Source organism: Clupea harengus, unplaced genomic scaffold (genome assembly GCF_900700415.2).
Source record: "Clupea harengus unplaced genomic scaffold, Ch_v2.0.2, whole genome shotgun sequence".
NCBI lineage: Eukaryota > Metazoa > Chordata > Actinopteri > Clupeiformes > Clupeidae > Clupea > Clupea harengus.
The window spans coordinates 19,193-35,874 of record NW_024879698.1 but is presented as its reverse complement, the minus strand read 5'-3'; the positions used below and the strand labels follow the sequence as shown (position 1 = coordinate 35,874).

Genomic DNA, 16,682 nt, shown 5'->3' with positions numbered 1-16,682 from the left:
TCCCCATCAGGCATCCTGCAGAACACATCGGCTGTTGAATATTACTGGGCAGGAAAATGTAAACAGTCTTTTTGAGGAAAGTGTGTTTGGGCAGTCTGGTTCACCCATTTCCACCACGGATGATCTTTAGGTAGGCCCCATCGCGGACATTTGACCAAGACCGGTGCCTGTTGTGATCAATATGTTAACAGTACCAAAATGTAGAGCAGTACAGTTATTATCAAATGTTTCCACACATTGTTTCATTTTTCCCTTGTAACTCCCCATGACTTCACAGAGATAGGACCGCCCTGCCCTCCCAGTATCCACTAGGCTCTTTTACCCCACTGGACAGTGTTGTTTTCTTCACCAGGTTTGAGACGAAAAATTGCCTAACGCAAAGAATCCCCTTTGTAGCTGGACTTCTGTCACAGTGGCCCGGCCTTGGAAAACTGTAGAGGAAGACAGCTCCTATCCTCTGTCTCTTTCTAAGGAAGGCTTACTCGTTTACAATGTGTTAGATGTATCCAGGTGGCTCTCTCCGCTATTTTGACTGTGGTAGATGTTGACAGTAGCACTTTGTAGGGTCTGTCCCACTTGGGCAAGTGGCAGTGTTTTCTTTGAGGCTGTTGATTAGGACCCAATCTCCTGGCCCAACCTTGGTTTCAGCTTCACAGGTTCCTGCGGAGCACAGAGAGTTCTGAGAGCATTTTGCTAATTCACATTTTTGCCATATATTCTGCAAATGTATATTCAATCTCTTAGTCTGTTTCAGCAAATGGTTTGAGTGCTGAGGCAGTGTAGATTCTTCCATACATCATTTCAAACAGTGATAACAACATGCATGCTTAATATCACTAATTTCACTCTTGGATTCTCAAATTGCTTTTAATAGTTCGGTTCATTCTTTTCTACCAGTCCTGCTGACTGGGGGTTGTATGAACAGTGATTGTCTATGGCTAGACAATATTTCTTTCTTTCGTTGGGATTTAACTCAATAAAATCAATAATGAATGATTAAACATCTTTCTCATGAAATATAAAGTACAAATATATGCTTACTATCCCCACTTATTGAGGCATGTTTTCACCATGGCTCAATATTGCAGCATATCTTTTAATATTGTGAGATCTAATTCTTCAATTGTGTATGTGTCAGATGGTTGTTGTAGTTTGGCCTGGTTAGTGGCCTTGTCTGCTTTGTGGTTTCCCAATGAAACCGGGTCTTTTGCATGTGTGTGCGCAATCAGTGCAATTAGTTCCGCTGCCTGTGCGGAATAGTGTGGAAGTAGTGGCTATGCGTTCAAGGTTTATTAGCTTGAACCATCAACAAACAATAGTTAAATCAGCTTCTGGAAAAGGCATATCTTGTAGGTCAGCTCTGGCTGCCATAGTTTTTATCTGTCCTCTGCCGTAAGTAAAAGTGTAACTGGGTTAAATGTCACGCAGCGCTCAATATTGATATGAGGCTGAGTGAGCAAAAAAAAAAAGTACGCATGTGGAACTTTCAGTGTAAGTGTCTGTTTAGTACAATAGGAGCAGAGGCCTGCACCGCCAAGGCTGCAGCCACTACTGCTTGTAAACATTCAGACATTGCTTGGGCTACTGGATCTAGCCGGGTTGACTAGTATGCCACTGATATCAACTTTAAGTCCCCACTTATGCATTAACACAGATGTTATATAACCTTTTTTACAGTCTACAGTTTGTACGAATGGCTTTGTCATGTCATGGATGTGCTAGGACAGCAGAACTGACCAACAGTTGTTTTATCTGTTCAAATGCCTGCTTTCCATCTTCAGGCCTTTTAATAATATCTCCTGCTGACCTGGGCTGAGAATAAAGTAAACTCTGCAACATTTGTGTTTCTAACGCGTGGTTAGGAATCCATTATCTACAGAAGTTAGTCATTCTCAGAAAATACATAATTTATTTCTTTGTCTGTGGCTGAGGTGCTTTTTAAGATAGCTTTACTTTAGTGGACCACAGCTGCTAATGTTGTGGCCTTGTTTCTGCTAAAAATCTTAACAACGCCAGGGTATGTTGTTTACAGGTCTTCTTATCTGGAGGAACAGCACTAGATGTTCAACAACAATTGACTGTCCCTCGAACTGTAGCTAAGTTTGAGCTCATGGCTTGTGAGAATACAGTCTTTTGAGCCAGCACTCAGCCCCCACCCATCCTGTCTTAGTCCAATGTATCAGTCTAGGTTAATGTAGTTAGTGTGACAGGCTTACATTTCTCTTAAAATCTTTTTTTGGGCTTAACAGTGTATATTCTATACATAATAATATTTTGGGACATCATTGTTTAATTTATTCTAAAACCCATGTATTGTTGGAACAATTCTAATGCCCAACCCACATCACATCTCTTCCTAATAAGTTTGTAGGGCATGTTTTTGAAACATAATCTGTATTTTGAAATATCTCTCCTGTTTCAAACTCTGCTTTTAGATGTCTCTTTCTTCTTACAACCTTACTGTTCTGGGCATCTAATTCTCTGATTACTGCTCAGCAGGCACCAAAGTCACATAAAACAAAACAAAACAAAAAATCATTGGCTTTCTTGCCACCATTAACGTTAGCTTTGCTCTGTTTGGTGCAACCAATAATGTAAAAACATTTTCAAATCAGTGTTACAATTTTCTTCTTGTTGTAGACATTTTAAACCACCTCTTATTGCTATTATCATGTGCGTCTTCTGCTTTTGACGCACTTTTTCCCATTTGTAAGTTATTTTATGTATTTCTCTTAATACCTCTAATAATAACTGCTCTTGAAACCTTTTAAATTACCTTTATCTTATTCTTCACACTAGGGTTAGTTATGTTTCTATTTTCAGACTCTCATAGTTTGTTCTTGAGATCGCAATGCTGAGTCAACCCGAGCCCGACCAGAGGTCCTCCGTCTCTCTCGTTTTGTGAGGAGGTTGAGGCCAGGGGATTTCCCTGGGGTGATCAGTCCCCTACTGGTTCCGGGTCAAGGCATCTCAGTAATGCGAAATCAGTCCTTTAATTACATAAATTATGACTATAATTATCTGTGTTTTACCCATTGTAAAAAGTTTGTCTCAATCCCACAGAAAAATAACACAGGAGTATCTCTGACTCTTGCAAATTCTTTCAGGAATATATCTAAAACAGTTAGTATCAACCCCACAGGTAACACAAGGTAAGGGGGAATGGATAGACCTTTAAGAGACTTCTCCGGAGTCGTCTAGAAATAGGTCTAGAGAGTTTGTACAGGCTTCCAGTGGCCAAGGGGATATATCTCTCATTTACCCCGAAGAGTTTGTACAGGCTTCCAGTGGCCAAGGGGATATATCTCTCATTTACCCCGAAGAGTTTGCGGAGGACCCCCTACCACGCAGGTTTATCTCTCATTTACACCCGAGAGTTTGCGGAGGACCCCCTACCACGCAGGTTTATCTCTCATTTACACCCGAAGAGTTTGCGGAGGACCCCCTACCACGCAGGTTTATCTCTCATTTACAACCTTTTAACACAGCTAGCAAATTCGTTCAACACACGAGGCAAGCAGGAATATCTCTAACAAGTTTGTAACCTTAAAGAATTCCTTCTCTACCCCGCGGAGAACAGGCAACACAGCCCCACTCGAAGACACGTGTACACAAAACCGAAACAAACAATAAACCAACAATATACTACCGTGCACTTACAACAAACAAACAATATACTCACAAACAGCTCGGAGTCCACACCCTACAGTCCAATTATTTTCCTTCACTCTCGGCTCTCCCCGCTGGCAGGCCCTGGCCTCCTTCCAATTCAAGTTGGAGGTCTTTAGAAAAACAGAGTCTCATACTCCTCCGTATGGTTCAGGTCCTGATGATTAGCCCAGCGTGGAGAGCCGTTGAGGTTGTTGGAATCCCGGTCACGAGCCCCCAAATATGATAGGTGAAAATTCACCCTAGTTACCTCAGGACTCCGGAGCTGCATATAAGTATATTTATTAGACAAACAACAATTGCAATCGGGCTCACTCCCAGCACAAGGCTGAAAGTGAAGCAATGATAAACACATCGCACAAGGTTTATATAGACAGAAGTTGAGCGTTCAGCAGGGATAATCACGTGGTGGATTTCTCACGTCCGAGGCAAGGATGGAAGTTTTGCAAGGTTGGAAGAAGCACAGTTCGACCCTTCTTATCACTTCTGGTCTAAACATGCTCTTGTACATATGCAGACTAAGTGGCACCTAATATTCTAAGTTACACACACACACAGAAAAGCCATTTCATAAGCACATGATTCATACATTCTTAAGTAATTAACAGTGTTTGCAAATTATCTCCATCAAGAACCAACTGAAATACACAAGGTAGACTCCTGTACTGTAGAAGAATTCCTGTTCATCACCTCCACAGACCAACTACAGAATCCAGAGCAAAACGTGTGATCAGATCAGACAGCCTGATTAAAATAAGGAATGGGGAAGGAAAAGGAAAACAAACAAATAAAACAACAATATACATCCTCTGTGACCAATGGCTGCATCGCAGTTTTATTACAATAGGGTCACAAGCATTATTCCTGTGTGTGTGTTAAATAGTTATGTTTGTTTGCAGTTTTGCAATAATGACAAATATTCAGTGTTCAGTTTTTCCCTCCTGCAGGAGATGAACTGCAGCAGGTGTCTGAACTCTAACTGAGCTCTACTGAGCTCTACTCTACTGTTACTACAGCCTTGATGACTTAGTTCTTCAGTATGGAAAGACTCTATCAGTGAAAGTGTGTGTTATTATCAGGGTTAGAGAATGACAGCTTTCCTCTGTCCCAGTCCAGCTGCACTCTGATCCTCTGGGGTTTCTGCTCCACTGTGAGGAGAGTGAAGGGCTAGGACTGAGAGTGTGCTAACATGATACATACGCCAGACTCCCCAACCTCCACATCCCAGTAGTGTGTCCCTGAGTTAAAGTCCAGACACCCTTATCAAATCTCTCTGGGTTATCAGGAAGCTGCTGTCTCTCAGTACTGAATCACACTGGCCAAATCCTCAGACAGGATGAGTTTTTTTGTGGGCAGTGTTGGGATCCAGAGTCACAGGAGCTACAGAGAAAGAGAGAGAGAACCCACACATGATAAATGTATTACAGACACACCCCAGAAAGTTGGTTCATCACTCCTCTGTATCCTCCCATGTTTATATAAACTAAGACCTTTTCATTGTCAGGCAGTCATTCTCTTGATCCTGTGCTGGATGCTTGGGGTTTGATATATATATGAATATATGAATAATTGAGTAATAAGGCAACTTTATATCTCATCTTCCATTATGTTTCACTCCATCCCTCTGTCTATTCATTCACTGGACTTTACATAATATTTACATAACACGAAATTGTGTGTGCGTGTCTGTATTTTAACCGTACACTGACTCTGAGTTGTTTCTGTTGGACTGTGTGTGTGTGTGTGTGTGTATGTGTGTGTGTGTGTGTGTGTGTGTGTGTGACTCTGGGCCTGCCTCTCTGCTCTGCTCCCGCCGCATGGAAATGAGCGGTGAAAAGGCATGTTTTTAGTGAAAGGTTGTTGACATATGAGCTCAACAGCAAAGTACAGAACCAGGACTGTGTATGAACACAGGTGTGCGTGTAGGTGTGTGTGTACATGTGTATGTGAGTGTGTGTTTGTATGTACATGCGTGTGTGTGTGTACATGTGTATGTGAGTGTGTGTTTGTGTGTACATGTGTGTGTGTGTAACTTGTGTGTGCATGTGTGTGTGAGTGAGTGTGTGTGTGTGTTTGTCTGTCTATTTGTGTGTGTCTGTGTGTGTGTGTGTGTGTCTGTATGTCTGTCTGTGTGTGTGTGTGTGTGTCTCTCTGCTCCTCTCCGCTCCGGCTGCAGCCACATGTAAACTCCCCCCAGGCTAGCAGGCTCTTAGCGCATTGAGGCCCCTGTATAGCTGCCCTGTCATTTTCCATTAGTGCGTGTCTAACACACACCATCAAAGAGCACTCTCTCCAGCAGATGCAGCCAGAACAGCGGCTTTGGAGGGGAATGGCATGTGGTATTGTGTGTCTCAGCTGTCTCTCTCTCTCTCTCTGTGTGTGTGTGACTGTGTGTGTGTGTGTGTGTGTGTGTGTGTGTGTTTGGGGACCACTGCTTATGAAGTTCAGGTGAATGCTCTGAAGAACTCCCTCACCAGCTGTCCGCTTAAGGGTCTCTACTCTGGACAGTGAGCATCTCTCACACACACACACACACAGTCTTACAGAAACAACGCAGAGTCAGTGTACGGTTAAAATACAGACACACACACACAATTTCTGCTTTTATTCTGTGGTGTTATGTAAATATTATGTAAAGTCCAGTGAATGAATAGACAGAGGGATGGAGTGAAACGTAATGGAAGAAGAGATATAAAGTGGCCTGGTGCCCCTAGCCTCAGGAGTGTCTGTTCTCATCATCATCATCATCATCATCATCATCAGACATTAGCCCTCCGCGCCGCGTGCGCATCTCTGGGTGAAGGACTCCTCCATGGCCTATCCATGCCATATCTAAGACTATCCCTGCCATATCTGGGGCCTATCCCTGCCATATCTAAGACTATCCCTGCCATATCTGGGGCCTATCCCTGCCATATCTAAGACTATCCCTGCCATATCTGGGGCCTATCCCTGCCATATCTAAGACTATCCCTGCCATATCTAAGACTATCCCTGCCATATCTAAGACTATCCCTGCCATATCTGGGGCCTATCCCTGCCATATCTGGGGCCTATCCCTGCCATATCTGTGGCCTATCCCTGCCATATCTGGGCCTATCCATGGGCCAGGACTAGAGCCAATGTGGAGTCTGCTGATAACTGGGGTGCCATGCTTCTTAACCGCTCCAAACACACAAGCAGCCACAGCGCTACTCTAGCATGGGCAGAAAGGGAGAGACTGCAAATACACTACAAATTATGTGCGCTAATGTAAATTTAGATTAAATGTTTTGTAATTGATCAGGACTAGGAAAGTCTAGAATGCATAATGGAGGGTTAATAGTAGCCTAGTTACCTAGGGTGACCAGATTTGAGTTTGTGAAAAAGAGGACACTTCGTCGCGGACCCCGCCCCCTCATCCTCGATGGAGTTTTTGGACATATTTTTCACATGCAGACAGGGGCGGAGATCCCATTTCATTGTAGGGGGGGACAATACATGGTCAAATTTCAGAGAGTAATTCCGGGGGGGGGGACATAAAAAAATTGCTTTCACGAGAGCTAGCATAAACTGCTAAATACCGAATTCTCTTATCACATTTACAAACAGAAATTCGAAGTCATTTTAGAATTCTCTAAACAGCATTAAATGTACTAACACGAAATATTTATATACAGACAAATAATGTCTGAAGTTCAAGAGAACTTGATGCTCAAAATAAGTTATAAAACAGTTCACGGACACTTTAACAGGGAATCGAACTAGTAACCTCCTGATTATAATACGACTTCTCTACCCCCTGTACCACTGCCACCCCATGCGGCAATACCAGCATAGTTAATCGACCGCAGGAAAAGATGACATTAATTTACCTTCAGATAATTTAACAAATCTGGAGAGGCACTGAGATGTAGACCTACGTTTATTAACTAGCATGAACCTGCCCCTGACAGGACAGTGTCCTAGACTGTCTAGCTAGCTATCTTAACGGTGTTAATTACCAGAATGCGTGTGTTATCGGCAATTGTTCACGTTGTCATGCCAATCCATTAATAAACTTATGTATACTTGTGCATATCGATTGGAACTTCGTAAATGAAGTTTAGAAAAAAAACGTCTTACATTTACATTTACATTTAGTCATTTAGCAGACGCTTTTGTCCAAAGCGACGTACAAGGGAGAGAATATTCAAGCTACGAGCAATAGAACCTGGTGTAACAATAAATAAATACTACTTTACATTAGAAATATAACAAAATGAAATAAAAAGAAAGAAAGAGTGCAGAAGTGTAACTGCTGTAATTGCAAGTTACGCACTAGTCGAAGTGCCAGTTAGGACGGGAAGTGCTCTCTGAAGAGTTGGGTCTTCAAAAGCTTCTTAAAGGTAGAGAGGGACGCCCCTGCTCTGGTAGTGCTGGGCAGCTCATTCCACCAACGTGGAACTACAAATGAGAATAGTCTGGACTGCCGTGCTTGCACAGACGTCTTCTTTACATGTTCTTACTGCGTTCGAGAATGAGGTACATTTCTTTAGATATCGTATATCATAGCGGCAGCGGCAGGGGACAGAGGAGGAAACAGTCTGACAATCTGAACCAACCCACTTTGAGGAATAGGGGGAACATGATTTTTCAACACTTAAAAACACATTGTTTTACGTCTATAAATAGCACCGCTTGTGTCGTCGTATTTTTATTTCATATTACTATATTTTTCAAAAAAAAAATGTTTTGTTTCCAATGATTGTTGGGGGGGACAACTTTATGGTAGGGGGGGACACGTCCCCCCCGTCCCCCCGCGATCTCCGCCTATGCATGCAGATGACCCTGCCCCCTCCCCGCGACGAAGTTTTGACATCTTTTTTAGATGCAGATGTCATGTACTATTGTAAATGATGCAACTAGTGGAGGCGGCAAGGTGCTCAGTGTTGCCAGATTGGAAATGGCGTATTGTAATGTAACAGCGAGGTTACGCACAGGGGCGAATCTAGGTTCCCACCTTGGGGGGGGGGGGGGGGGGTCTGGGGGCGTGCTCCCCCATAAGACATTTTTGAAAATAGCCTTTTAAATAGTGTCCTCTAGTGGGTTTTAGGAAGAGAAATTAACCAATTTAGATTTAAAATATGGCACAACAATAAACATATTGAAGACATCTGCTGAGATAGGTGCTCATTATACTGTAGCATGGTAGAGATTTGCAGCTCTAGTGAGTAGGTAAACATTGTAGGCTAGAGTTCACCAGCTAGTTATAGCTGGCGGAGCTAATGAGTAGGGTAGCATACCCACAGCAGACATCCCAAGACTCCCGGAAGTTCCGGGAGTCTCCCGCATATCGATAGCGACTCCCTGATGCCCGCAAATTACGTAAAATCTCCCGGAATCTAGAGCGAGCGAGCAAAACCGCGCACGTGAGACAAACCGCGTAAGCATCTGTGTAGCGCGCGCACGACAGAGAGGGAGAGATTGTGCGTGTGTGTGGGAGTGTGAGTCTGTGCCTCATGAAGCATCCTGATTGGCCTGTTTCGGTAAGTCAACCAATCAATTTTCAGTATGGGCGGGCTTTTATCTCTTCTCCCCAAGCGAATTAATCAGTTCAGTGTATCTAGGAACAGGAGCACCATGGCAGAGGGAGACTAGCCTACCCCAAAAAACGAAAATATAAGACACATTTTACAACAGACTATACAAAGGTGTACCCCTGTCTTAGAAAAGTAAATCACAATGACAGTCTTGCTCGCTGTACAATATGTAACAGTGATTTCACCATGGCGGGTTAAATGACTGTAAAATGTTGAGGTGAGTTCAACAAGTTTCATTTCATGTGCATATTATTCAGGCCGGCTAGTTGCCAGGGCTACTTTAAAACAACAAACTCCTTAGACCTGTTTAAAGTTGCAATGGAATAAAAATAAAAGCAGTTAACATAAATAGTATAAGCAGCATATAAATAGTAAAAGTAATCTACATATTTAAACATAATTAACAAAGAATTGCATAGGGCTATAGCCTGTCGGCGTGCACATATTTATTTTTTCGGGGGGGGGGGGGGGGGTATACCTCCCTGAAATGACTTTTTGCAGGTTGGGATGCCTGCCACAGGATCAATGAACCGGCATGATAAAAGAGAGCCACGACATCTATAATTAACTCGTGATTTAACCATTTCGTTTCTTTTACTATTTAAAACTTCATGTGCTATACCTTTATATCCAGCAGCTGATTATGGCAGCTTTCACCAGCTTGGGTCGGACAGTCGCTCCAAGTCTGTTTACTAGACGTTATCACCGTCTGTCTGCACGCTCGCGAGGCTCACTCACTCACTCACTCACGACCAAACAGAGCCGTGCACTTGCCACCACAGTCTCAAACAGGCGGGATTCCTGTGCTACTCGAGTCTATTATTATTATTATTTCTAACTCTAAAAATTAAACAAAATAAGTTCACTAAATAGGTTGTTAGGTGTTAATTTGACGATCTCAAAATACAAATAAAAAAAAATATATATTTTTTGGGGGGGCTAAGGAAACTTTTGGGGGGGCTCCAGCTCCAGCTCTATCTAGGGATAGATACTCCACTGGTTACGCACCATGCCATTCTTAAAATTTCTGTCCAGGTGTCTCACATCCTCAATCACGTCACCAACCAAATGCAAGCCATCACGTAATTGACACTACATTCATCACAGTATCAAAGGCACAAAATGATCGCATTTGGAGGATAATTTTCCTATCTGGCAACACTGGGAAGGCGGTCGACCAATGACAGTTCTCTCTACAGTCAGAGCTCGCGCAAGAAGGTGGAACGTAAGGGAGATACCCTTTCCAAAACTTGTAAGGAGGTAATAACTAGTTTGTGAGAGACAGAAACACAAATATCCGACGAGGCAAAATCCCGGACGTTTTTGGAATCCCTGCCGGACGCATTTTTTAGGTCTCGAAAAGAGGACATGTCCGGGTAAAAGAGGACGTCTGGTCACCCAAAAAACACTTTCAATTACTACCATTCATTTAGCTGTTTGTAGATATATAAAGGTCTGTTTGGTGAGTACAATTACTACCATTCATTGAGCTGTTTGTAGATCTATAAAGGTCTGTTTGGTGAGTGCAATTGCTACCATTCGTTGAGCTGTTTGTAGATCTATAAAGGTCTGTTTGGTGAGTGCATGTAGACCATTGAGCTGTTTGTAGATCTGTTTGTTGGGAACACTTCCTGAGAGGGAAGGTCATGGGTCACCTGTCCCATGATTCTGTGTGACTGAGGGATGAATTGAACAATCTCACCCCTATTACCCCCCCCCCCCCCCCCCCCCCCCCCCTGCCTGAGGTCCAATCCAAGCACAACACCTCTACTCAAAGAAAATGAAAATGGAGGATTGACTTATAGATGCCAAATATGTTTGTGTCCTGAAATGTTTTGTTGTTGTCCAGTTTCTCTGTTGTTGTCCAGTGTGTTGTTGTAATGACCAATGCTCCTTTCATTCAACAGTCTACCTGAAGCCAAATGGCCAACTGGTTGGTAGTCCTCTCTAATCCATAATGGATGAAGGACTGGCCTTTAAACCTCTAACTCTCCCACCTCCTACTTTTACCCTCCCCCAAACAGAGTGGTGCCATGACAGCGGCAATAACTATCGCATCGGTGAGAAGTGGGACCGCCACGCAGAGAACGGTCACATGATGAGCTGCACCTGCCTCGGCAACGGCAAAGGAGAGTTCAAGTGCGAGCCACGTAAGTCCCTAAATAGGAAGTGAAGGCGCTTTGATGGGGAAGAGGAGACAGGAAGTGACATCATATTCTACTAGAAAGCTAGTTCCCAGATGGCAGCTGGCTGTAGAAAGGACATCGCCCTGGTTTGGGATCTGGACGTGCTGGATTCACATTCACACTTGGCCATATTAGAGCCTGGCCCTTAGTCATCTGTTGTCTCAGTTTGACCCATGTTGTAGTGCAGAGATGTCATAATGGGTAATAGGCATATACAGTATGCATATGTAACCTTACAGTTATAACTGGTTTAATTTCACTACCACAGAAACTAGAGGTTAAATTATAAAGAGGTGATGAGAACAAAACATTTACATATTACACATCACTGAAACATTATCTATCCTTAAATATGACATATTACACATCACTTGAACATTATATATCCCTAAATATGACATTACACATCACTGGAACATTATATATCCTTAAATATGACGTATCACTGAGCTCACTTGTCCTCATAACTCTAGATGAGTCCACATGTTATGATGATGGGAAGATGTACCAGGTGGGAAACCAGTGGCAGAAGGAGTACCTAAGGGCCATTTGCACCTGTACCTGCCATGGAGGACAACAGGTGTGTGTGTGTGTGTGTGTGTGTGTGTGTTTGCGTAAACACATGTGTGCGTGTGTCTTTGTATGTGTGTCTGTGCTTTTGTGCTGTATGTGTATACTAGTGCAGTGATTGACACGCACATGTCTGCGAATAAGTGGTTTATGTTTAATGGGTGCTGCCCCCTACAGGGCTGGAGATGTGAGGACTGCCATCGCCCTGGTGCTGATGTAGATGCAGACCTGCTGCAGCCCATACACACAGACGCCTTCGACCGCTACAGAGAGAACGCCCTGCGCAAACTGGTGAGTGTCCAGCTCCCGGCGATTTTCCAGAACATTCCGCAAGCTAAACATTTGTAAAAATGTAACTCTAACTGGTTTTCCTCTTTCTCTCCCACAGAATATCCAGTGTCCTATTGAATGTCTGAGACCAGACCTGTTGGCAGACGCCCAAAGCCCAACTGAATAGGGTCCCTCTTTCTCCCTTGTTCTGCTAACTTTGTGGTTAGCCTTTATGTGAAGGAAGTTTATCCCCCCCAACCCCCTAAAAAAAGAACAACAACCCATCCCAGCTCCCTAAAATGATACTGTCTCACCTTCACCTTCAAGAGAGAAACTGGAGGATTGTGAAACAAAATGTCCACCACTCTCTCTGTAGACCAGTTGTTGTGAAGGCTTGGTTGTTAGGACAGGCTGAGATTTTAGGGAGCTGAGATGGGACCTGTACAAAAACTGCACGTCTTCCTTACTGGTTCTGATTTTTGGTTTGGACCAGAACACCAGCACCATCTTTATCCTGCTGCACCTTGTTGTACACCTGCCTTTTGCAGTAAGACTCCCTACCACATCACATCCTATCCTGTTGCATCACTTCCTGTGTAAGAACTGTCTTATTCACTTTGCTGGGCTTCCCACTCACCCCCACCTTGCCCTCCAGCCCCGTCCACGGCCAATCGAGAAAGAGAATGCAAAGCTGACCTATGCAGTGAACCTTAGTGCCTTACAGTATTCCCTCTTTGAGGTTCGGTCCCCGAAGGACGTTTTCTACCCCCTTTGAGATGACGACTGAGAATGACACAGTGGAGAAGTGACGACGACTGGAAAAAGAAAATGGCTCAGTGTATTTAATAAAGATTAGTCACAGATCTCTTCATCCTCAGAGCGGACCCTACCTGCCTTTAGGACCCCCCTAATGCTCAGAGATCAGCATCCCCTTCATTTAGTAGACTTTAAGAAAAGAAATTGAGAATATTTTTCAAAATCAAGCACTGACTTTATATGATCGTCGCATTGCCTCATTGGCAGTTGTCGAGCCGGCATGGATTTCTGTAGAAATTGATTTGGCCATATTTTAACTGTCGTCCCTTTTTTATACCCGGCAACAGCAGAAAGCACTGTGGTTTTATTGATGGTTTCATTTAGTAGAAACACTTAACTGATATCGACTTGGTTTAGTGTTATTGTAATTTTTTTTGTCGTTAAAATTGATTTCATATTTTTATGTTTCTTTTTGGTTGAACTTGTTTTTATTTATCCCAATATATGTTAAGCATTTTTTGTTGGAATGCAAATCTTGGGGTGTACACTTTTTTTTGTTTTGAATTTTTTTATATTGTAGGTGCCAAAGTCTAAACTACTGTGGACTTAAAATCCTTTTTAATAAAGTTTTACAAAAAAATATATATATGTTCTTGATGTGTTATTTTATTAATGTATTAATTATGTATAATTATTTCACTTTTACAACCTTACATATACAACATTAGCCAATAGTTATGATGTAGTTAACGATGGTAATTGGCTAATTTGACTGTTGCTACTTGACAAGCACAAAGTTTGACAGTTGTCCTGTGGGATGTTTTAAGTACAATTTTAACAGAGAAAAACTCCTTCATGGTCACTGTGGCTTTAACATTACCTTTACATTTTATCACATTTTCATCAGAATTTTTTAAACTTGTATTAAAAAACGTCATAGTATTGATATTCGTGGGGAGAGGATATCACCATATCTCACACTGGTCAGATCACACATAACCCATGGATCAGATACATAACACTCGCAAGTAGACCCGAATGGAGCTAAAAATAGAGCTGATGGAGTGTTGTTTAGAACAGGGGGGATAACCTCTACAGAACTATACATTAAAATAGTGCTTAGCTAAAGAGTGCTGTCAACCGGGGTGATGAGGATCTTACAGCAGACTCAAATCTCAGCAAATCCCCAAAATATCTCATCTCATATCTCATACCACAGATACATGGAGACTCTGTCAAGAGGATAGTTTTTGATAAGGAACCAGGTTTATTCTTTACAATGGTGCACACTCATGAATGTCAATAAGGCAGGAGACCAGTACACAGGAAAACAGGTTCATCAAAAGGCTCAGTTAAAATCAGTAAAGGGAGAGGCAGACACAGGTGAGTATCAAGACTACCAGGGATGCTCAGCCAGGAAGTAGACTTGAATAGTGATATCATAAAAGGTGACACAGGTACTTATTCAGTGACTTACTGAGTCCATAATGGCTTTCAGGTGTGTGATGATGTGGGTGGAGTCAGTAATCAGAAACTGGGAGGTGTGGAATGTTGAGTGTGTAGAGGGCGATGCCTATGTCACCAGCTTGCATTAGACAGTTATGGAATATTCTAGATTACAGATATTAATGACATGTCACAGATGTCATAGATTATAAATGTATTTAATGCGAACAGGACAAACATCTAATAACCTAACTATTTATTTTAATCTGAAACATACTCATTAATCCAAACATCATAATCAACTCATTCCCAGAGCAGTTTAGGCATGAAGATATCAGGTTATTAGGGAACAGGTGTGTGTGTAGAGATTCTGAAAATCAGCAAAATCATGAAAAGTAAGGAGAACATTCTATCCCATCTCCTCCATATCTGAGGAACTGAGGATGAGTTTTGGGTGTGCAGTGTTGGGATCCAGAGTCACAGGAGCTACAGAGAAAGATAGAGACACACAAGAGAATCCAGTTGAAGTTCCAGTAAGATAATGATAATGATAATGATGGTTGTGATTATCATCAGTCTTCAATACAAAACTGAAGCACACTGATAAAACCAAATACTGCTGTTTTCCTGTTTGTGTCACCTTTGAACTGAAGTGATTTATATAACTTACATTATTTTATTTTAAACTCTGTATTCTGCCCTTTGACAACAGGTTTATTCGCATTCAAATGGCCAGTGTGAGCAGCAAAGCCTTCCTGCATCTGCCTTCACATCTCTCACACATATATGGCTAACTCCCCCCTAGGTAGAGCCCAACTGTCACTAAACCTTAGAGAGCAGATTCATGTGGAGCCCACAGAGACGTGATGGTGAGGAGGCAGAGAGGAGGAGAACACTGAGCAGAAATGAGGAGGTGTGTGTGTGTGTGTGTTCGTGTGTGTGTGTTCGTGTGTGTGTGTGTGTGTGTGTGTGTGTGTTCGTGTGTTCGTGTGTTCGTGTGTGTGAGAGAGAGAGTGTGTGCGTGAGTGTGATCACCAGTAGCAGTACTCACTTTATTGAACAATCTCTTGCATCTTCTCCCAGACTCTGAACTTCATTGATTCATTCACAGCTAGGAGCCACATTATTCTCACAGTGCTTGTGCACATTCATCTTACAGGCTGCCACATGGAGAGAGAGAGAGACAGAGAGAGATAGAGAGAGACAGAGAGAGAGAAAAAGAGAGAGAAAGAGACATGGAGAGAGATTAGGAGGAAAGGGGAAACATGAGTCAATAAATAAACCGCTGTATGGCCTTTGGCAGAATGGCCGTGCTGCTCCCATGTGTAATACTATGTCACCAACTTATATGGTGTGCAAACAGATCTGAGAGGTATTGAAAGATGTGTTATTCTAGGCGCTGGCCAGTATGAAGAGGAGAACGGGTCTCATCTTTGCACTGAAGGCCCTGGCGCATGAGATGTGTTACTCTAGGGGGTGGCCAGTATGAAGAGGGGAACGGGTCTCACCTTTGCACTGAAGGCCCTGACGCATGAGATGTGTTACTCTAGGGGGTGGCCAGTATGAAGAGGGGAACGGGTCTCACCTTTGCACTGAAGGCCCTGACGCATGAAGCCCCACAGCATGGAGCTGCAGTGGGTGCAGAAGGTGGGAACTTTGTAGCTGCGGATTTCGAACTTGTGTGGCATGTTCTCACTGAACCGCTGGGAGCCCGCCTAGACACACACACACACACACACAAGGTTGTCTGATTTGTGTGTCTGAGACTGGGTGATGACCAAAGTGGAGTATGTCACTGTTGCTAGGTAGGATGCTGTCTGTGTGTGTGTCATGCAACGTGGAATTGCTGTGTGTTAAATGACATAGAAAAAGCATATGTATGATGTTCTAGGAGTGTGTGATGCTATATGTATGATGTTCTAGGAGTGTGTGATGCTGTGGGTTTGTTTTGCGTGTGTATAGTGCAGTGAATGCAGCCCTATTTCACACATGCCAGCCAAGATGAACCAGTTCATGGAGATACTGTATGTGTGGATGTACAATAGGCACTGTAGAAGACTCCGTTGACGATTAAAAGTACATGAATGTCCGTTGCGTCGCAGTAGGATGCAGTGAGGACGCGCTTAGGGATGGGTATCTTTTTTTTTTTTTTTTGATACCGGTGCTTTTTCAATACCGGTTTCATTTATTTAATGAAATTTCACCATTTTTTCTGATTTGTTTT

The 16,682-nt window shown here is 42.9% G+C and overlaps 2 long non-coding RNA genes across 2 annotated transcripts; one reads left to right on the top strand and one right to left on the bottom strand.

Annotated features, from left to right (window-relative positions):
• Positions 1–11,958: 11,958 nt before the first annotated feature.
• LOC122129914 lies at positions 11,959–12,999 on the top strand. Its single transcript, XR_006151817.1, has 3 exons — positions 11,959–11,996; positions 12,164–12,277; positions 12,375–12,999. It is a non-coding gene; the product is annotated as an uncharacterized LOC122129914 (long non-coding RNA).
• Positions 13,000–14,864: 1,865 nt separating this feature from the next.
• Positions 14,865–15,978, bottom strand: LOC122129913. Its single transcript, XR_006151816.1, has 3 exons — positions 15,967–15,978; positions 15,510–15,618; positions 14,865–14,944 (listed from the first exon to the last, which is right to left on the bottom strand). It is a non-coding gene; the product is annotated as an uncharacterized LOC122129913 (long non-coding RNA).
• Positions 15,979–16,682: the final 704 nt, after the last annotated feature.